Source organism: Bos javanicus, chromosome 8 (genome assembly GCF_032452875.1).
Source record: "Bos javanicus breed banteng chromosome 8, ARS-OSU_banteng_1.0, whole genome shotgun sequence".
Classification (NCBI taxonomy): domain Eukaryota; kingdom Metazoa; phylum Chordata; class Mammalia; order Artiodactyla; family Bovidae; genus Bos; species Bos javanicus.
The window spans coordinates 91,101,105-91,122,683 of NC_083875.1; the positions used below are offsets into that span (position 1 = coordinate 91,101,105).

At 43.3% G+C, this 21,579-nt stretch overlaps 1 protein-coding gene across 3 annotated transcripts in view; it reads left to right on the top strand.

The window, feature by feature from the left end:
* The first annotated feature begins 4,501 nt into the window (after nucleotides 1-4,501).
* Nucleotides 4,502-21,579, top strand: part of PLPPR1 (phospholipid phosphatase related 1) — a 611,864-nt gene continuing 594,786 nt past the window's right edge. The window contains exons 1-3 of one of the 3 annotated variants that reach the window (XM_061426348.1): nucleotides 4,502-4,780; nucleotides 5,389-5,533; nucleotides 7,098-7,183. The gene's annotated coding sequence lies outside the window, so the exon portion shown is untranslated. The remainder of the gene's footprint in view (nucleotides 4,781-5,388; nucleotides 5,534-7,097; nucleotides 7,184-21,579) is intronic. The other 2 variants (XM_061426350.1, XM_061426349.1) reach the window with 2 other exon arrangements.

Here is a 21,579-nt window from a genome sequence, read left to right on the forward strand (position 1 = left end):
AAGCGCATGTAACCCGAAGCAATGGCACCCCACTCCAGTACTCTTGCCTGGAAAATCCCACGGACAGAGGAGCCTGGTGGGCTGCAGTCCATGGGGTCACTAAGAGTCGGACACGACTGAACGACTTCACTTTCACTTTCACTTTTCACTTTCACACATTGGAGAAGGAAATGGCAACCCACTCCAGTGTTCTTGCCTGGAGAATCCCAGGGATGGGGGCGCCTGGTGGGCTGCCATCTATGGGGTCGCATAGAGTCGGACACGACTGAAGCGAATTAGCAGCAGTAGCAGCAGCAGCTTCCAAGTCTGTCTGTCCAGTAAGAGGGGCATCTTTGTCCCTTGGGGGCTCCCAAAGAATGAGAATTGATCTTATTATTGTAAATTTTTTTGGTCTTTCTTAGGGCATTTGAACTGTTTTCAAGCGAGTTAGGCCTGGTTTATGAGTGCAGGAAATCAATTATATATGTTTACTTCTTTTCTATCTACTCTACTTTCCTCTGGTTCATATGAGTATCTCTATTCCTTCCTCTACTGTATTAGAAATTGTTATTGGCTGATTGATTTTTATTTATTTTAGGGAGGAATAAGAAGTAATTTACTGTATGGAGGGCACCTAGTCTATGCTTACCAAAATGGGATCCATCCCGTCCACTTGACCTGTATTCACAGACCAACGCTGGGATATCTTTGTTGACTTTTCTTGGGTCTCTTCTTTTCTTCCTTGTGCACATGTGCTCAGCTGAGCCCCCATGGACTATAGCCCACCAGGCTTCTCTGCCCATGGACTTTTCCAGGAAAGAATACTGGAGTGGGGGGCCATTTGTTCCTCCAGATCTTCCCGACCCAGGGATTGAACCCACATCTCTTCTGTCTTCTGCTCTGGAAGGTGGTTTCTTTACCTAAAGTCTCCTGTATTCTAGGTCTTTGCTTTTATTGCCTTTGTTCACAGTTAAGATTATTTACTCTCCTTTTCTCCTCCTCACATGTCTCAGTGTCACTATTCAAAGTAGCTGAGAGCTTGGGACAGTAGCTGAAGTCTCTCCCTGATACTGGCCTGGCCATAATTCTGATTTCTGATAGTGCCTCACAAAGTTGGCAAGCTGCATGATGCTGAGGATTTGCTGCACATAAACAAAATTACAGATAGGACATCTCTGTGTGAGCAGTTGCTTTCACTTTGGGCCTGATCCCATTAACACAATGCCTGCTGCTGCTGCCGAAGAGAAAAAACTATTTGAAGTGTTTATAAGAAGTCATGATTTATAAAATGCAAATCATAAAGAAAATACATTTAGAGCTGGGAGCGACAAAAGTTGAACCCTCCTGTTTTATAGTTAAGGAAAGGCAAGCTTGAGTGACTTACCTGAGGTTACACAGCTAGAAGAATGAGGAGTCTTGGAACTTGGTGAACTATTGTGAAACTGAAAACAGAAACAGTATAGGAAAGCAAATTCAGAAAGCCCATGTTTTTTCCTACTCACTTAACAACATACAAGTTTAAGATTGTATTTAGTCACAGTGTTCCATCCATTTGAGAGCCATACAAAAAAATTCCTTTGTAAAATACTTAAGTCTTTCTTGTGTTAAGGTGCTCTAGATCTTTCAAAGGTAGTGCAGATTAGCTCATTAACATTTCTGTCTTTCTAACACCTTGCCATTGTCATTTAGGGAACAATTGGTAATTTTGAAATGTGAGAACCTGGGATTGCACATTAAATCATTTGGGAGCTTTAAAAAAGCATCATTGTGACCATTTGGGGGCTTTAAAAAAGCATCAATGTGGCCAGGTCCCATCCTTAGAGACTGTGATTTGATTGGTCTGGAGGAGGTCGAGGAAAGAGGTTTTTTTTTTTTAATTAAATTAAAAAATATTGGAGTATAGTTGATTTATATTGTTGTTAGTTTCAGGTAAAGTGATTCAGTTATACATATGTCCATTCTTTTTCAGATGCTCCATATAGGTTATTACAGAATACTGAGTAGAGTTCCCTGTGCTATATAGTAGATCCTTGTTGATTTTCTGTTTTATATATAGCAGTGTGCATATGTTGGAGAAGGCAGTGGCACCCCACTCCAGTACTCTTGCCTGGAAAATCCCATGGATGGAGGAGCCTGGAAGGCTGCAGTCCATGGGGTTGCTAAGAGTCGGACACGACTGAGCGATTTCACTTTCACTTTTCACTTTCATGCATTGGAGAAGGAAATGGCAACCCACTCCAGTGTTCTTGCCTGGAGAATCCCAGGGACGGGGGAGCCTGGTGGGCTGCCGTCTATGGGGTCGCACAGAGTCGGACACGACTGAAGCGACTTAGCAGCAGCAGCAGCAGTAGCAGTGTGTATATGTGAATTCCAAACTCCTAATGTATCCCTTCCCCTGCCCATTGCCCTGTTGGTAACCATACATTTGTCTTCAAAGCCTGTGAGTCTGTTTATGTTTTGTAAATAAGTTCATTTGTGTCATTGTTATAGCGTCCTCATGTAAGTGGTATCATATGATATTTGTCTGTCTGGCTTACTTCACTTGGGATGATAATCTCTAGGTCCATCCTTGGTGCTGCAGATAGCATTATTTAATTCTTCTTTATGGCTGAGTATTATTTCATTGTATATGTGTACCACATCTTCTTTGTCCTAAAATGAGTATTTTTAAATACTCCTAGATTATTCCAATGTACACCCAGATTTGAAAACAATTACTCTAGAATAGTGGTTTGCAAAGCGTGGTCTCTGGCCCAGCAGCTTTGCCATTGCCTGGAAACTTGTTGGAAATATAAACCCCCAGACCCTTTCCTAAACTTTCTGAATCAGAAACTTTGAGGGTAGGGACCAGCAAGCAGTGTTTTCACAGGCTCCCTAAGTGGTGCTAATGAATGCTAATACTTGAAGAAAAGTGCTGGTCTGACCCAGGATGGGCAAACTATGTAGCCTGTTTTTGTAAATAAAGCTTTACAGGAACATGGCCACACTCATTCACTTATATATAATACAGTGACATAGTCCAATAGTGACCAAGATTGTATGATCCACAAAGCCTGAAACATTTACTGTTTAGCTTTATAAAGAAAAAGTTTGTTGACCCCTGAACCGTGCTTTTCAAATTTTACTGTTCAGATGGGCATCTTGTTAAATTGCAAACTCTAATTCAGTGTGCCTGGGATGTGTGTTTACTCTGCTTATAAAGAATCTACTCCAAGACTGAAGGCAGGAGGAGAAAGGGGCAACAGAGGATGAGATGGTTGGATGGCATCACTGACTCAATGGACACAAGTTTGAGCAAACTCTGGGAGATTGTGAAAGACAGAGGAGCCTGGAGTGCTGCAATCCACCGGGTCACAAAGAGTCGGACTTAGCGACTGAACAACAACTCCAGTAGTTCTTGGAGAGGACATGCTACAGCCTACGAGAACTTTTCAAAATAAACATGTAGTTGGAAATGGGGGCAAGTGGGGTGGAGAGAGCAGATGTTTATTGGAATTTAGTGACAGGAAGGGCGTGTGGCTTACAACAGCTCTTCCATTGACTGTCTTGTCCTTTCTACCCTGAAAGCCACTCTGAGGATCACACAAGTATTAGGGTCACAAGGTGGCAGAGGAAGGACTAGCATCCAGAGCTAGCCCTGCGCTTTGCACAAAGAAGGTGATGACTGAGCATTTGACTGTCCGATAGGACTCAGGTGTCTTGGTTTGTAGTCTGGTCAATTTCTGGAACAAAGCAGCTTCCAGTGCGCATGTATAGACTCCTGGGCTCGACTGAGCGCTCTCGGCCTGTAGGCAATTTCATCCCGACCCTGTGACCCTGCCTCCCTGGGACTCACCTGTATAGTTAAGTTCCTGAGAGGGACACAACCCCAACCCTCATAGGATCAGGCAGCCTTTGTTAGAAATTGCTTTGTCCGTGGGGACTCTGAGCACAAACGTGTTCTTAAGCTTGTCCTGGTAGCCCCATGACTGTGAGGAGTGGGAGACGTCTGCTTGAAAACGAGGGCGGTGGGAACGAGGGGCCAGGAAAAAGCGCCTCCCAGCCACAGCCTAACAGCTGACGTGGTGCACGGCAGCCTGCAGTACAGCAGCCATATTTTCCGAGTCTAGTCTGTCACTAAATAATATGGCACAGATGTTGCTGAATATTTTATGGTTAACTTGCCCTAGGGGTCTCTAAATGTTTTATAATTTCTGGGTAAATAAAGCAATCATTGGGGGCCTTGTGCTCTAAGCAGCAGGTTCAATATTGTTATCCTGCCGCACATAGGAGACGTTCCTTCTTCTCCCAGTCACACTTTGACAAGGCAATAGCCGTAAAGGTTAAAGTTCCTGTGTGAACAGTGAGAACACAGGAAAATAACATCTACCGGACGGTGAAGGCTAATTTCAGGACCTTTGTAATGATTCTGTAACTTGATTTTAGACAAAATCTTGAAAACAGATTGATGTTTCTTGCTTTTTTGGGTTGAAGCCTTTTGGGATTGACCGATGGAGCAGGACTGTTTTCTTTATGATGGGGGTGGGTACAGTTGGGGGACATATTCATATTCAAAAGGGACATATTCATCTCAAGATTAGGTCAGCCCAGTGTGAGGAAGCACTTTCAATCTTCCGGTCCTCTGTCTTTAACCCACTTCGGCATCCTAAACAACAGAGGGCGCTCTACTGACAGCAATCTGAGGGACCCATCTCCTGGGTGAGGACCAGATGATCTGAGCTGTGCGCCTGGGTCTACACTTCATTTACTTCTTCACATATGTTCGGTGAACTCATGGTGGAATCCTGGTCCACGGGTCAAGGTAAGGAGTGTGAGGGTGTGGGAGACGGGGTTTAGAGAGTGGGGAGGAATGGCACTAAGCTGTAGAGAGATGTGTGGCTCAGGGACTTAGGAGACAGAACTTCAGATTCTGGTGCTGCTTCTTACTAGCCTTGTCTTTGAGCAGTTATGTTACCCCTCCCTGCAGTTTCCTCATTAATAAAATGGTGATAAATACTAACTCATTTGAAATAAGTATTTGGCACGATGCCTGGCTTATAGGATGTGTTCAATAAATAATAGCTTTTAAAAGAAGCAAGCAAGCAGACACGTTCTTGGGTTCCGCTAGAGGAAGAGGGGCAGAACATAAGTAGGGAGCCTGCTCATTTACCGTGCTGGCATAACTCATTTTAGAACATGTTACACAGACTAAGATTTTATATGTATATATTCCTGCTAACCTATTGATTAAAAACAATCTTTTATAAGGTGTGGATAAATTTTGCCTGTTATTTCATATTGGCTTTCCATTTATTTGGGAGGTGCTGGTTTTTTTTTTTTTTTTTTTTTCACATCTAAATGATTTGACAGTGTGAAATTCTAAAATAGAAGTTTGAAATTGTTCTCTCAAATAATCCTATGCTTTTTTAGACAGAAACTTGATATGCCCAAGAATAAAACCAACTTAAAGAAGAAGGGTGATATGAACTCTTTGGAGGTGCTTTCCAAACCTCATTCCAGATTTAGGGTCTGAAGATAAAAAAGAAATGGCTTTTACCACATTCCACTTCAAATGGTAGGAACCTTCTTTGACACAGATGATGGAATTTCAGCGCCAGAAGAGTCCTTGAGCTTCTCATGCTTTAAAAAATACCTTGCCTGCCTCCTTCCCTCCCTCCCCCCACCCAATTAAATAATCTCTTAGCAGTGAGACTAGGTTAGCAGCAGTTTTACAAGCATCTCAGGTGATTTTGATGCAACCAGCCATGCAAACCCTTGATTTATACCAGCTGATTTTACTGATGAAGTAAGTGCTTTTTGCTGGTAGGAAGAAGGCCATCTTTCCTGTGGCCTTCAAAATCCTGTTAACCTATCGATTAAAAACAATCCTTTATAAGGTGTGAATAAGTTTTGCCTGTTATTTCATATTGGTTTTCCATTTATTTGGGAGGTGCTGGGGTTTTTTTCACATCTAAATGACTTGACAGTGTGAAATTCTAAAATAGAAGTTTGAAATTGTTCTCTCAAATAATCCTATGCTTGGGCTTCCCTGGTAGCTCAGATGGTAAAGCGTCTGCCTGCAATGCGGGAGACCTGGGTTCGATCCCTTGAATATGCTCTGGAGAAGGAAATGGCAACCCACTCCAGTACTCTTGCCTGAAAAATTCCATGGACTGACAAGCCTGGTAGGCTACAGTCCATGGGGTCTCAAAGAGTCAGACACGACTGAGCAAATTCACTTCACTTCTTTCAGAAATCCAACCAGTTAGAAACCTTCAACAACTTGCCCAGCCCCTTTCTGCCTTTTCCCTTCAGTTTTCAGGGTGAAGTTCAGGGTCTTCAGCTTAATTTACAGCTCTTTTCACTATTTGCCTCTTGCTACACCTCTCCTCTCAGTGTTTCTGTCCCCTTACTTCTCCCAGACACCCTTTGTCTAGTTGTCCCCAGCTGCTCACCTTTCTAGAATGTGGCGTGATGCTTCACAGTGCCACACTTCAATGCATGCTTTCCGTTCTTCCTGCTGGGCTGCCTTTATCTGTTTCCTCATTTTCAAAATGCAGTTCAAGCTGAGATTCCCAAGTAGAGAGGCAACCAGGGAGCATTAGCTGTGGCTGCCTGGGTCAAACACTGTAGATTCATTTAAACACTGGGAAAGACTCTTTCAGGGTCTTTAATTTCAAGCTCAAGTGGTTTCAGGGCTGGATTGGTATCAGAGATGTGTGAAGGAGGATCAGGTGTGAGACCAAAAAAGTTACCCGACTCTGATGGCATGGAGAACATGTGACCCATTAAAAGATGACTAAATTTCACTTTTTGAGAAACATGGAGCAATTGGTCCAGGGTTTTTGCTAATTTACTCTTGCCTGGAAAATCCCATGGACGGAGGAGCCTGGAAGGCAGCAGTCCATGGGGTTGCTGAGGGTCAGACACGACTGAGCGACTTCACTTTCACTTTTCACTTTCCTGCATTGGAGAAGGAAATGGCAACCCACTCCAGTGTTCTTGCCTGGAGAATCCCAGGGACCGGGGAGCCTGGTGGGCTGCCGTCTATGGGGTCGCACAGAGTCGGACATGACTGAAGTGACTTAGCAGTAGCAGTTTTGCTAATTTACAACCCTTGCAATGATCTTATTTTACAGATTTGATTGAGGCTGGATGTTTCCACTGGCCTGGTTGAGAGCTACTGTACTGGCCGAGTTCTGAGAGTTTCTTTGATAGGAAAAAGGTAAAGCTTTATTCTGACATATAAACACCCTGGGCCCATTTGCCTCCTTCAGGGGTCATTGTCCAACCCAAGGTCTGGAGAGTCCTGGGTATGCTTTGGCTCTTCTCTTCTCTTTGCCAAGAGACTCACTGTTGGAGATAGAGGAAAGTCTTACATATCATGCCATCAACAGGGGTAGGAAAGAGATAGCAGAAATAGTAAGCTGTGAAGGGTGTGCTGTGTAGGATAAAATAAGTCATCTTAATTGATCAGTAAATGGTGAAGGTTTGGAGAGGAAAGACTGGGAGATTGGGATGTCCATTGTTTGTCAAGATAACAACTCCAGTTAAAGGCATCTTACCATAGATGGGAGATTTCCTTCTTAGTTCCCGGACACTTGCCATCTCTCTGTCTTGCTTCTGTGTTGTGACCCACAGTGCTTTATGAGATGCAGGCAACTTCCTGGGCCAGTGCTGCTGAATGGCCAAGTGTGTCTTCATTCGTGTCTGTGGTCACTAAAGGGATAACTTGGCTTGCAAAGTAGGAAAGTCTGTGTTTAAGACAAACCCTCCTCAGTTAATACACTTTCTCAACTTGAAAGTCTTGGTTGCAGAAAGATACATTTTTACAATACAAGTAAAATAATAGGAACTGAGGAACAGTAAATTATTTATCACTTAATAAAAAGAAGGGACAAGTCATAGGTTTATTTTAAATAGGAAGATCTCCAATGACTTGTTTCCCTTCACAGTTAACTTTTAAGAAACCATGTTATTTTATTTATATTTGTATATTATTTGCACTGTTTTCACTGTTCAGTTTAAATACAAAGCTGGTCTTGAGATATATAGAAACCTAAGCTATCTTTAAAGATTTATGTATTTGCTTTTGGCTGCGTTGGGTCTTTGTGGCTTTGTGCAGGCTTTCTCTAGTTGTGACACCAAGGGCTACTCTTCACTGCAGTGTGGGGACTTCCCATTGCGGTGGCTTCTCTTGTTGCAGAGCATGGGCCCTAGGGTGTGTGGGCTTCAGCAGTTGTGCACATGGGCTCAGTAGTTGTGGCTCCTGGGCTTAGTTGCTCTGTGGCATGTGGGATCTTCTTGAGCCAGGGTTTGAACCTATATTCCCTGCATTGGCAGGCAGACTCTTAACCACTGGTCCACCAGCGAAGCCCCTAAGCTGTCTTTAAAGATGTGAAAGTTTGTGTTTATAAAGGCTTTTCTTTCTATTCCTATTTTATGATTGTCATAATTATAATTAAACAGATATGTGTCATGGCTAAAAGTTTCAGAATTATATCCATAACTTGATAAATTTACATTTAAACACTGTAGTTATGCCTCTAGTCCCTATGTTGCCATGTCCTTATGTATCTGACTGTCCTCCCAGTCCAGTTCTTAGAAAATTCTTAATATTCAAAAGGAGCTAATGAGTGGGAAGCATCACATTTGTTCTTTAAAAGATGTTAAATAAGAAATGAATCCATTAAAAAATCTGCAAGAAAAGCTATCTCTCTTGGTGGTTTCCCTGTTCGTAAAGCTCCCCAAATGTGCAGTTTTTTTTTGGTAATTTAATTTTTGCTGCAGATGTCCATCCAATTTATTTGTGATTTATCATAGATTTTAATTTATAGTGAAAGTGCTGGGCCAGATTTACAAAGGGATAATTTTTTTCCTAACCTCATTCTAGTTTTAATGAATAGTTTGTTTCTCCCATTATTATTAATTTATCTTTGGATGTTAATGCTTTTGGACAATTACTAGCTTCACAAAGTTCTTCTCCAGCTGTTATATTGTGACCCTAATACACCTGGAACCTTCTTGGGCCAATGTAGCTTTAGCTTGAAAAATTTTTCTAGTTTTAAGACTAAGTCTGTGTGAAGAATGGAGTTACAGAATCAAAGATTTGAAGAGAAATCTGAGGTAAATAAAGAATGTAGTTTATTCATAAGTGTTATTTGTATTATACTGGACGATGATCATTTCAGCTCACTATGATCTTCAGAGACAAGGATCTTTCTCATGGTTGTAGATACCACCATTCAGTCAGTTCAGTTCAGTTGCTCAGTTGTGTATGACTCTGTGCAACCCCATGAATCGCAGCACGCCAGGCCTCCCTGTCCATCACCAACTCCCGGAGTTCACTCAGGCTCACATCCATCGAGTCAGTGATGCCATCCGGCCATCTCATCCTCTGTCGTCCCCTTCTCCTCCTGCCCCCAATCCCTCCCAGCATCAGAGTCTTTTCCAATGAGTCAACTCTTCTCATGAGGTCGCCAAAGTGCTGGAGTTTCAGCTTTAGCATCATTCCTTCCAAAGAGATCCCAGGGCTGATCTTCAGAATGGACTGGTTGGATCTCCGTGCAGTCCAAGGGACTCTCAAGAGTCTTCTCCAACACCACACTTCAAAAGCATCAATTCTTTGGTGCTCAGCCTTCTTCACAGTCCAACTCTCATATCCATACATGGCCACAGGAAAAACCATAGCCTTGACTAGATGGACCTTTGTTGGCGAAGTAATGTCTCTGCTTTTGAATATGCTATCTAGGTTGGAGATAACTTTCCTTTCAAGGAGTAAGTGTCTTTTAATTTCATGGCTGCAGTCACCATCTGCAGTGATTTTGGAGCCCCCAAAAATAAAGTCTGACACTGTTTCCACTGTTTCCCCATCAATTTGCCATGAAGTCATGGGACCGGATGCCATGATCTTTGTTTTCTGAATGTTGAGCTTTAAGCCAACTTTTTCACTCTCCACTTTCACTTTCATCAAGAGGCTTTTTAGTTCCTCTTCACTTTCTGCCATAAGGGCGGTGTCATCTGCATATCTGAGGTGATTGATATTTCTCTCAGCAATCTTGATTCCAGCTTCTATTTCTTCCAGTCCAGTGTTTCTCATGATGTACTCTGCATATAAGTTAAATAAACAGGGTGACAATATACAGCCTTGACGTACTCCTTTTCCTATTTGGAACCGGTCTGTTGTTCCATGTCCAGTTCTAACTGTTGCTTCCTGACCTGCATACAAATTTCTCAAGAGGCAGGTCAGGTGGTCTGGTATTCCCATCTCTTGAAGAATTTTCCACGGTTTATTGTGATCCACACAGTCAAAGGCTTTGGCATAGTCAATAAAGCAGAAATAGATGTTTTTCTGGAACTCTTTTGCTTTTTCGATGATCCAGTGGATATTGGCAATTTAATCTCTGGTTCCTCTGCCTTTTCTAAAACCAGCTTAAACATCTGGAAGTTCACAGTTCATGTATTGCTGAAGCCTGGCTTGGAGAATTTTGAGCATTACTTTACTAGCATGTGAGATGAGTGCAATTGTGCAGTAGTTTGAGCATTCTTTGGCATTGCCTTTCTTTGGGATTGGAATGAAAACTGACCTTTTCCAGTCCTGTGGCCACTGCGGAGTTTTCCAAATTTGCTGGCATATTGAGTGCAGCACTTTCACAGCATCATCTTTCAGGATTTGGAATAGCTCAACTGGAATTCCATCACCTCCACTAGCTTTGCTCATAGTGATGCTTTCTAAGGCCCACTTGACTTCACATTCCAGGATGTCTGGCTCTAGGTCAGTGATCACACCATCGTGATTATCTGGGTTGTGAAGGTCTTTTTTGTACAGTTCTTCTGTGTATTCTTGCCATCTCTTCTTAATATCTTCTGCTTCTGTTAGGTCCATACCATTTCTGCCCTTTATCGAGCCCATCTTTGCATGAAATGTTCCCGTGGTATCTCTAATTTTCTTGAAGAGATCTCTAGTCTTTCCCATTCCATTGTTTTCCGCTATTTCTTTTCATTGATCACTGAGGAAGGCTTTCTTATCTCTTGCTATTCTTTGGAACTCTGCATTCAGATGATGCTTATATCTTTCCTTTTCTCCTTTGCTTTTCACTTCTCTTCTTTTCACAGCTATTTGTAAGGCCTCCCCAGACAGCCATTAAGGCTTAGTTTTCCCAAAATAGAACTTGTGAGTCCTTGAGGGGTTGCTTTCCCTTATATGAGTCAGAATATTCTCATGTACATAGTGAAAATGTCATGCTTGCCCAGCCTACTTTAGAAGAAAACTACATTAGCCCCCTTATTGAGAGAAATGAGCTCTGTGGCTAGGTGGACTGGGGTTTAAGTCTTAGCTCTGCTCCTTAGTACAGTGTGATTCTGGGAAAGTTACTTAACTTTTCTGAGCCTTAGTTTTCTCATCTAGACAATGGGGAAAATAGTAATACCAACCTATGGGGTTGTTATGAAGATGGAATTTGACCATGCATTTTCTGTGCTTAGTGAATGACTGGACATATTGTAAGTTTTCTCTAATGATGGCATTTTTATGGATCTATGGGTATGTATTTGTGAAGATCAAATAAAATATACACAAAAGTGCTTTATAAGTGTTAAGGAGCTATTCAGATGTGTTGACATCATTAGTTGAGCATTTTAATATCTTTCTGAGCCTGGATCTTGAGTTACAAACCTTCACAGAACCTGAATGAAGCAGTCACTAAGCCACAAGAAAGCTGATCCTTGTCCACTTTCTGTTTCTGGCCCCAGGTAGCACATGCCAGCTATTATACAGTCACCATATCTCAGGTTCTTTGCTTTACTTACTTTATTACTAACCCTTCTAAAAAACCTCCAACATAGGTGTGATGATTCACATTCTGTTGTTGTTCAGTTGCCAAATCGTGTCTGACTCTTTGCAACTCCATGAACTGCAGCACACCAGGCTTCCCTGTCCTTTTCTATCTCCCAGAGTTTGTTCGACCTCATGTCCTTTGAGTTGGTGACCAGTTCAGTTTAGTTGCTCAGTCATGTCCAGCTCTTTGCTACCCCATGGACTGCAGCACACCAGGCTTCCCTGTCCATCACCAACTCCTGGAGCCTACTCAAACTCATGTCCATTGCATTGGTGATGCCATCCAACCATCTCATCCTCTGTCGTCCCCCTTTCTTCCTGTCTTCAATCTTTCCCAGCATCAGGGTCTTTTCCAATAAGTCCGTTCTTCACATCAGGTGGCCAAAGGATTGGGGTTTCAGCTTCAGCATCAGCCCTTCCAATGAGTATTAGGACTGATTTCCTTTAGGATGGACTGGTTGGATGTCCTTGCAGTCCAAGGGACTCTCAAGAGTCTTCTCTAGCACCACAGTTTGAAAGCATCAGTTCTCTGGCAATCAGCCTTCTTTTTGGTCTAACTGTCATATCCTTACATGACTACTGGAAAAACCATAGCTTTGATTATACAGACCTTTGTTGACAACGTGATATTTCTGCTTTTTAATACACTGTCTGGGTTTGTCATTACTTTTCTTCCAAGGAGCAAACATCTTTTAATTTCATGGCTTCAATCACCGTCCACAGTGATTTTGGAGCCCAAGAAAATAAAGTCTGTCACTGTTTCCACTTTTCCCCCTTCTATTTGCCATGAAGTGAGAAAATAAATATAAGAACTTGTTTAAGGTTTATCTTAAATGGCTCTTAAATTGGGGAAGGAAAACCAAGATCCAAATTTATCTTGTTTTAAAATACATGTACTTTTCACTCTACCATGTCTCTGGTGGGAGTGTAACAGCAGCTGTGAGTCAGACAGATTTATACCTTGTCCTGGATCTGCCACTCACAAGCCTTGTGTCCTTGGGGAACTTGGTTTATTACTCGAGCCTAGGTTTCTTCATCTGTAAAAGGGCAGGAGCTACCCCACGGGAATGTTGTGAGTATTAAATTAGAAGGCATATAGTAAGTGACAGTAAATAATAGCTGTTCATATTTTGTCTTCTGGTGCTCTCCATTTCCCAAGGGGGTGCTGGAGAGCGGCTCCTGCCTCTCCCAGTCAGCAGGGGGCAGTAGAGACCATAAAGGATAGGACTAAATGAGGGCTGTAGCCTTAAGCAGTCCCCAGCTAGGTCCACCTAGCAATCTAGGCATCTCATAAGTTTAGTGGTCTTTGAGCCTGGTCCTTAAAGGAAAAAAGAAGGAAAAAAAGCCCCGTTGATATACTCAATAATAGGCAAAACCACCACAGCAATCATTGTCCTTAGTGTTTGCAAAAAACTCAGAATAGATGGTTTTTTATTATACATAAAGCCATTCATAATTGGCCTGTGTTAGCAGTTTCATTAACCTCATGAAGACATTAACATCATTAGAAAACAGAAGGAGAATACCTCCAGCTCCTTCGTTAGATCCGATTAGCAGAGCAGTGCAGCACAAAGGAGACCCAAGTCGGGCCTGTCTGTGCTCACACCTGCAGCCGCTGGCTTCCCCATTAGGGTACTGCTTGTTGGAGCCATTAAATTAGCCTCATTTGTGATATGAAGGCATCTTTCCCCAAATAGGTTGCTTTCAAGAAATGAATATTGGTAAGTGATAATGATGATAAATTAACACAAGATGATAAAGTAAATGCCAGACAGGTTAGACCAAACATTGATAGATGGAGTGGGGTGGTATATCCCAGTTGCTCTGAAATATTATTTCTTCTTTCTTCATTTCTTACAACAACCCTATGAGAGCCTTATTATTTTTATTTTTACTTTAGTTTCTCTGGCTTGCTCCCACTTGCTGTCAGGAGCCCCTGCAAAGTCCTCTGTGTTTTCTGGGAGTTCTGAAAGGTGGTAGTGGTCTGGCATGTCCCACATGTACCATGAACAATTATAACTGATTTCCATGTGGCATGTGCAGTTTTATTCCCTTTTCCTCTGCTCTTATATCTGCATATGTTGGGATGAGTTACTGGCCTGGCCACGGTTTCCTCTGCTCTGTAATGTGGCTCCTGCTGCTGGTTATTACTGTGGGTGAACTCCAGCTGGAGGTGCCAAACTCTGTGCAAGTGTGCAAATGAAAGTGACACCTCATTCTTTCTTAAAAAAAAATCACATTCTATTCAACATTGTTAACATGGTGGTACCAAGAGGCCCCTGGATTCTTTATGCAAGTAGACATCTTTTTTTTATTTTATTTTATTTTATTTTTAAACTTTACAATATTGTATTGGTTTTGCCAAATATCGAAATGAATCTGCCACGGGTATACATGTGTTCCCCATCCTGAACCCTCCTCCCTCCTCCCTCCCCATACCATCCCTCTGGGTCCTCGAGTGCACCAGCCCCAAGCATCCAGTATCGTGCATTGAACCTGGACTGGCGACTTGTTTCATACATGATAGTATACATGTTTCAATGCCATTCTCCCAAATCTTCCCATCCTCTCCCTCTCCCACAGAGTCCATAAGACTGTTCTATACATCAGTGTCTCTTTTGCTGTCTCGTAGCAAGTAGACATCTTTTGATCCATCCTGCCAGTTTCTTATCCTTTAAGACTGAGCTTAGATATCCTGTTTTTCAGAGCTTCCCAGGTAGCTCAGAGGTAAAGAATCCACCTGCCAATACAGGAGAGACAGGAGATGTGATTCCATTCCTGGGTGGGGAAGTTCCCCTGGAGAAGGAAATGGCAACCCACTCCAGTATTCTTGACTGGAAAAATCCCATGGACAGAGGAGCCTGGAGAGCTGCAGTCCATGTGGTTACAGAGAGTCAGACATAACTGAGCAGGCACACACCTTCTGTTTCCCAGGAAGTCTTCCCTGAATCCCAGGTTTCTCTATGCGTATCCCCCACCACCTTGATCCTGAAGCACCTTGCTTACTGCTACCTCAGCACGCTGGATCCACCACAGCCTGGCAGCACACACGGCATGTGACTCCTTATTCACTTCTGTGTGCCCACACCTGGGACAGTGCTTGGTCCATGCCTGTGTACTGAATGTAAGAGCCTCTTTGGTTTTGCTCCTGGTCTGTTCCTGCCACCCTTTCAACTTTGTCTAATCAGCTCTGTTGATGCTCTTCTTTGGCATCACAGTTTGAGTGCCTCTTTTTTTCCTAGGCCTCTGGATTAGTAGTCTGATTTTCAATGATCCACCAGGTTTTAAACCAATACTTTCTTTTGATGTCATATTAGTTCCCTGGGGCTGCTGTTAACAAAGCACAATGAGCACAGTGGCTTCAACACCAGAAATTTACGACTTCACAGTCTGGAGGCTAGAAGTCAGAAGTCAAGGGTCAGTAGGGTAGCTTCCTTCTGACAGCTCTGAGAGGGAATGTCTGTGCCATACCACTCTCCTGACTTCCAGCAGCCTCAGGCATCTGTAGTTTGTAGATAGTGTTTTCTCTGTCTTCACATCCTCCTCCATCTGTCAGTGTCAACCTCTGTGTCCAAATTCCCTGGTTTTAGAAGGGCACCAGTCAAAATGATTTCTCAGGTGGTGCTAGTGGTAAAGAACCTGCCTGCTTACGCAGGAGACATAAGAGATGTGGGTTCGATCCCTGGGTCAGGAAGATCCCCTGGAGGAGGACATGGAAAACCACTCCAGTATTCTTGCCTGGAGAATCCCATGGACGGAGGAGCCTAGTGGGCTACAGTCATATTGTATTAGCCCTTTCCCTCCCCCAGTGTCCTTGTCTTAACTTGATCATCTGCAGCTACTTCCAGTGAGGTCACTTTTATGGGTAGTGGAGGTTAGGACTTCAGTGTCATTTGGGGAGACACTTTCACCTATACAGATGCCTCATCTGCTACACCTCAAGGGTAGGTGGTGCCAGGCGGCTGGCCTAGGTGTGGCCAAAGTTTCCTATGGCAGCTTCTCTTTTCCAGGAGGGAGTTCACACAGTGTATCATAGTTGCTAGCACACTTTCCTTTTCCACCTTCTCAAGGAGAGCACAGAGCTCAAACTGGGACCTGTTTCTTAGTTTTCACACTTAAAGTGAACTGGGCTTTGCATTTATTTTTAAAATTTCTGTTGGCATATGATTGATTTACAGTATTGTGTTAGGTTCAGGTGTACAGCAAAGTGAATCATTTAGCCATGTACCTATATACAGTCTTTTAGATTCTTTTCTCATATGGATCATTACAGAGTATTGAGTAGAGTTCCCTGTGCTATACAGTAGGTCCTTATTAGTTATCTGTTTTATTTGTAGTAGTATGTATCATGGAGAAGGCAATGGCACCCCACTCCAGTACTCTTGCCTGGGAAATCCCATGGATGGAGGAGCCTGGTAGGCTGCAGTCCATGGGGTCTCGAAGAGTTGGACACGACTGAGCAACTTCACTTTCACTTTTCACTTTCATGCATTGGAGAAGGAAATGGCAACCCACTCCAGTGTTCTTGCCTGGAGAATCCCAGGGACGGGGGAGCCTGGTGGGCTGCTGTCTATGGGGTCGCACAGAGTCGGACACAACTGAAGCGACTTAGCAGCAGCAGCAGCAGCATAGTAGTAAGAGGGCTTCCCTGGTGGCTCAGATGGCAAAGCATCTGCCTACACTGCAGAAGACTGGGTTCGAGCCCTGGGTCGGGAAGATCCTCTGGAGAAGGAAATGGCAACCCACTCCAGTACTCTTGCCTGGAAAATCCCATGGACAGAGGAGCCCGGTAGGCTACAATGGAGTCGAAAAGAGTTGGACACGACTGAGTGACTTCACTTCACTTCAACCCACCGAATATGTTGGCAGCACTGGCTACTTCTTGCCACTGATTCTACTTCAATAAATACCAAGTAGTTCCCGAATATCTGTGTGTCAGGGAGCTAAAGCCAGTTCCTGTCACATTCATTTTTTCAAGCCTTTTCCAGCTGTCTCAGATAGGGAGACTCTGGGGAAAAGTCAACTGCAAAAGAAGATATTTACCTTGCTCAAAGGTTTTCAACATATATAATTTTTGGTCAAGCAATGGCAAAGCTGTCAACCCTTTTCAACTCATACTAAGTGTTAACCTAAAGAAATTCATAGAATAGTGGTTGCCAGGGGTTGAGGGGAGAAGGCAATGGCAATGCACTCCAGTACTGTTGCCTGGAAAATCTCATGGATGGAGGAGCCTGGTGGTCTTCAGTCCATGGGGTTGCTAAGGGTTGGGCACAACTGAGCAACTTCACTTTTCATTTTTCACTTTCATGCATTGGAGAGGGAAATGGCAACCCACTCAACTATTCTTGCCTGGAGAATCCCAGGGATGGGGGCGCCTGGTGGGCTGCCATCTATGGGGTCGCACAGAGTTGGACACTACTGAAGTGACTTAGCAGCAGCAGCAGCAGGGGTTGAGGGGAGTGGGGAAGGGAGGCTATTGTATAGTGAATACAGAGTTGCTGTTTGGGATGGTGGAAAAGTTGTGGAGATGCATGGTGGTGATGATGGTTGCATAATGCTGTATGTGTACTTAAGGCCACTAAATTGCTGGCTTAAAAATGGCTAAAATGCTAAATTTTATGTTATGTACATTTTATGTTATGTACATTTTACCACAACACCAAACAACAAAAAAGAGCACCTTGCTGATTGTACCTTGTGGGATAGTAGTGACTCTGAAAAATAGAAGTTATTTGTAGCATTCACTACACTTCTATGGTATAAATGCTCCCCCATGGCTGATTTCAAGCTACTAACATGATTTTGAACTTGGAGTTGGTAAGAGCAGCATTCTGAGTTCTCTCTTGCTTGTGGAAAATGAGGAACTCTGTCAGGCTTCTAACTTTAAAGAGTTATTTCTTTTTCTCTCTTATCTCAGTTTTTATATCTGACATTGTTTCTGTAGATACAATCGTGATCTCTCCATGTATCTTTTCTCTCATTAAATTAGCCTATTACTCAATTTCTTTTCTATTTGTGGGAGGATATTTTGAGCTTGACTTCTGTATAATTCTAATTACATTTTCAGAAAGATCCAGTGAGCTGCTCACTGTATCTATTGTTGTTGTGGTTGATATTCAGTTGCTAAATCATGTCCAACTCTTTGTGACCCCATGGACTGCAGCATGTCAGGCTTCCCTATCCTTCACTATCTTCCAGAGTTCACTCAAATTCATGTCCATTGTGTCAGTGATGCTATCTAACCATCTCATCCTCTGCTGCCCTCTTCTCTTGCCTTTAGTCTTTCCCAGCATCAGGGTCTTTCCCAGTGAGTTGGCTCTTTACATCAGGTGGCCCAAGTGTTGGAGTATTTTCATTGTCCATTGTAGTGTTTCATTACATGTCTTCACTATCGTGCTGTTTTTTTATGATGCCGGAGTATTGTGACTTCTTGGTAGTCTGCTGTGGATTCATCTATGTGTGCTTTTCCCCTCTACTCTTCTTTTGAGAACCATGTGTTGGACAATGTCAAAAATCCTCTCCTGTTCCTGGTGGTCACGTTTCAAAGTGGTGCTCTTGTTCTGGTTCTCCAGGTTGCTTCTTTTCATTTGACTTGCTTTAGGCAATGGCACTCCACTCCAGTACTCTTGCCTGGAAAATCCCATGGATGGAGGAGCCTGGTAGGCTGCAGTCCATGGGGTCACGAAGAGTTGGGCATGACTGAGCGACTTCACTTTCACTTTTCACTTTCATGCATTGGAGAAGGAAATAGCAACCCACTCCAGTGTTATTGCCTGGAGAATCCCAGGGATGGGGGAGCCTGGTGGGCTGCCATCTATGGGGTCACACAGAGTTGGACACGACTGAAGCGATTTAGCAGCAGCAGCAGCAGCAGCAATGCTTTACCTGTTTGGTGATTTCCACCCCTCCCTTTCATTTGCATATCTTACAGATGAATGTCAATTCTTGTCCTATACTGGTAGTTGAAATGGATCCGATAGAACTTGGATCTATGTTTGAATATTTCAGCCATAGGTAAAGAAGAAAGAGAAGAGGAAAAAGTTAGGTGGTCTGAATTTTTGAGCTGCCAGCTAGTTTAGAGATCAGACCTTCTGGTAGGAAGACAGTGGGAACTAGAGCCAAAGTTTACTTCCAAGTTTGTAGTGGCACTCAGACTTCAACAAGGGCAGCGCCACTTTCCCTGGTGTATCAGGGTTGCTCTCAAAATGAGCTTGCTATCTTGTCTGTGGTTAAGCAGGACAGTCTTTCCTAGTTGAGACCTGGGATCCTTGTCTGATGTGGCCTCTAGCATCTGTGCTTTTTCTAGGGGCTCAGGTGGGAGTTCATTACAATACAGGATGGTCTCACAGGCCATCTTTGCCTCACTTGATTGCTTTTCCCTTTCAACGGATTCTACTGAGATCTCTTCCACTTACTTCATAGGTAAATTTGCCCAGCACCTGAGAGAAGTCATGGGAATGGCCAGCCGTTCCTTCCATCTAGCTCCCTCAACAGAGTTGTTTTTGAAGTATCTCAGTGTTTCTCATGTGACGATGTCCCATATTTTTCCCTAATAATTAAAAAAAATATTTTTAAACTTATTATTTTAAATTGGAGGATAATTGCTTTACAATGTTGTGTTGGTTTCTGCTGTATAACAACATAAATCAGCTATACGTATATCCTCTACCTCTTGAGCTGTCTTCCCTAATTTTTTTTTTTAATAATCTAAATAGGCACCAGGAATGAGACATGCTCAGCTTTTCACCTTAACTGGAAATCTAACATAGAAAATAATAAACTAAATGTCTGGGTTCAGAAGGTAGAAACTTTGGTTGAAAGACTGCTGCATGTTTTCCACCAGCATAGCTTCTATAGGCTAATGTTGCCCCTTCTTCAGGCTGGGCTGTGTGAATCCTGCTTTTGTATCACCATAACCAGTATGTTGTGTTAGTCACTCTGTTGTGACCAACTCTTTGCGACCCCATGGACTGCAAATTGCCAGGCTCCTTTGTCCACGGAATTTTCCAGGCAAGAATACTGGAGTGGGTTGCCATTTCCTTCTTCATAATGAGTATAACCCACTTTTTAATTCAGGATACAAATATGGTCATATCACCTTAATTTGGTTAAGTTAATTAGTTAAGACTCCAAGTATTCCATAGGAGGATGTCCAGTGTTTGCCTTGAGGCCCATGTTATTGTTGTTGTTAAGTTGCTAATTCGTGTCCAACTCTTTGCAACCCCATGGACTGTAGCCCACCAGGCTCCTCTGTCCATGGGATTTCCCAGGCAAGAACACTGGAGTGGGTTGCCATTTCCTTCTCTGGGGGATCTTCCCAGCTCAGGGATAGAACCTGCATCTCCTGCTTGGCAGGCGGGTTCTCCCACTGAGCCACCTGGGAAGCCTCTTGAGGGCCCATACCCCTATTTAAAAATTTATGAGAACTCTGAATGAAGGTTTACTTTGTCCAATTTGGGGAAAGGATGGTTTCTCCTTCTAATGGCAGAATCAGAGGGAAAAGGGAAGCCTGATAATCATTTGATATTAACTCTTGGTATTGCTGTTAAGCTGGGTCTTATAGTGTCCCATAGATGCTGATATTTCCCTTTGCAGTATAATAATGGTCCAGACACCAGTACAAACCACTGTGATCTCCCACGATTGGGCTCCAAGATCACTGTTATCTTAGTCTGCACTCAGAGGTCTTCTAAACGCAACATGTGCAAGGGTGGCTGGGTCCCCGGGCATTATCACTAAAAATTGTGCCTATGCCAGGCCTCCTGGTTTACACATTTCAGGCCTATTAAGCCCAGACTGCTAACCTAGATTACCCCTCCCCACAGATCATTTTATTCCAGAGGGCATGTTTTTCTTTCCCGTGGGCCTAATTCTGGACCACCCTGGTCAGTCCTCATAAGTCTTCCTGACTTTGAGTCAGGGACCAGGGTTTGGGGATCCTCTCTCGGAATATGCAATATGCAAACAGGTCCACCTTTCCCCCAGAAACCAGCCCTAGTTTTCATCAGGTATTTTGACGTGTCTGACTTGGTACAGCACGAATGTTTCTGTTATATTCTTCTGCCAGAGCAAAGGTGCAGGCTTATCCTTCATAAGAGAGGCTACTCAAATGATTCTTTGAACAACAAATGTCTGGTTCAAAGTGCCGCTTTGCTTCTTCCAATATTGAAAAGCAGTGGCTTTCTGTGGCAGTGCTTCAGTGTGGTGACTATGAATGCAAAAGCAGTGCAGTCCATGTTTCTCTTGGCATCTTCCCATAATTCTGCTTATTTTGTAAGACAGCGTGACTAATGAGGGTGTAAAGAGTTACAGAATCAGAAAAGGCAAACAGATAAGTGGTGCATGTGTGCTAAGTCACTCCAGTTGCCCAACTCTCTGTGACACTATGGACTGTAGCCTGCCAGGCTCTTCTATCCATGAGATTCTCCAGGCAAGAATACTGGAGTGGGTTGCCATTTCCTTCTCCAAGGGGTCTTCCTGACCCAGGGATCAAACTGGTGTCTCGTGTCTCCTGCATTGGCAGGTGGGTTCTTTACCACTAGTGCTCCCCAGGAAGCCCTGGATAAGTGGTAGAGTCAGAATCTGATTTCATCTTCCTGACTTCCAGTGTCTAGTCAGTCAATCAGCAGTCATCATAGGGCATCTGCCATGTACCAGACATGTGCTTGGTAGATGCTGTGGATACAGGATGAGTAAGGCATGGTCCTTGTGAGGGACTCAGACTACAAGAAGGGGTTAAGTAGAACCTTGGAGATATGAATTGGGTGCTGTAGGAGCTTGTGGGA